The sequence below is a fragment of the Choloepus didactylus genome, chromosome 9 (assembly GCF_015220235.1).
Source record: "Choloepus didactylus isolate mChoDid1 chromosome 9, mChoDid1.pri, whole genome shotgun sequence".
Lineage (NCBI taxonomy): Eukaryota > Metazoa > Chordata > Mammalia > Pilosa > Megalonychidae > Choloepus > Choloepus didactylus.
Window position 1 is genome coordinate 73805838 of NC_051315.1, and position 1370 is coordinate 73807207.

The following is a 1370-nucleotide window of genomic DNA, read 5'->3' on the forward strand; positions in this document are numbered from 1 at the left end:
AGTTTAACCATTTACCAGTTGAAGGAAATCTGGGTTGTTTTTATTATTTGGCTTTCATAAATAAACTGCTGTGACTATTCATGTACATATTGTTGTGGGAACATATGTTTTTTTTTTATTTTTCTGGGATAAATTCCTCATGTATAACTATTGGGTTATATGGTAGATGCATGTTTAGTTTTGTAAGAAACTGTCATATTCTTTTTCCAGAATGAGTTTACCATTTGACATTTCCGCTAACAATGTATGAATGTTATCACTATTTTTTTTTCACTTTTAGTACTTTACTGATAAGTGTGTGGTGATATCTCATTGTGGTTTTAATTTGCATTCCCCTAATGGCTAACAATTTTGAACATCTTTTCATGTGCTTATCTGTATATCTGTATATATTTTTCGCCATCTGTATACCTTCTTCAGAAAAATGTCTGTTCATGTTTTTTGCCCATTTTCTAATTGGATTGTGTTTTATAGTTTGTTTTTATTTAATTTCTACTGTTGACTTTTGGGAGTTCTTTTTATATTCTAGATACAAGTCCTGTGTTGGATTTGTGGTTTACAAATATTTTCTCCAGGCCTGTAGCTATATTTTCATTCTCTTTAAAGGATCTTTTGTGAGGCAAAAGTTTTTAATTTTAATGTGGTCCAAATTATCAATTTTTTTCTTCTATGGATCATACTTTTGGTGTCAAATCTAACAACTCTTTGCCTAGCCCTAGGTCCCTAAAGTTTTTTCCTATTTTTTTGTATCCAGAAGTTTTATAGTTTTACATATTACATTTAAATTTGTGATCCATTTTGAGTTAATTTTTGAATCAGGTGTGCTGTTTAGATTGAGGTTCATTCTTTTCTTTTTTTTTTTTTTAACCTATGCATGTCCAGTTTCTCCAGCATCATGGTTGAAAAGGCTATCCTTCCTCCATTGAGTTACTTTTGTACCTTTGTCAAAAATCAGTTGGTTATATTTGTGTGGGTCTATTTCTAGGTTTTCTGCTATATTCCATTGATCTGTGAGTCTTTTCCTCTGCCACTACCATGCTGTCATGGTTACTGTAGCTATATAAAAAGTCTTGACATCGGGCAGAGTGACTCCTCCCAATTTATTCTTCTTCTTTAAAATTGTTTTAAATATTTTAGGTCCTATGCCTTTGCATATAAATTTTAGAATAGGTTTATCTGTGTCTGAAAAAAAAGTCTTGCTGGGCCATAGTTTAACTTTAAAAATAATATTGATATTGTTATATTGATACTATTTTCTTTATATGGATAAAGGAATAAAAACTATATTGATGTAATAAGATGATGAAGCAGTATTTTAGTGTAAGTTAGGATATATACAAGAATAAAATAAAATGAACTAAACATCTTGA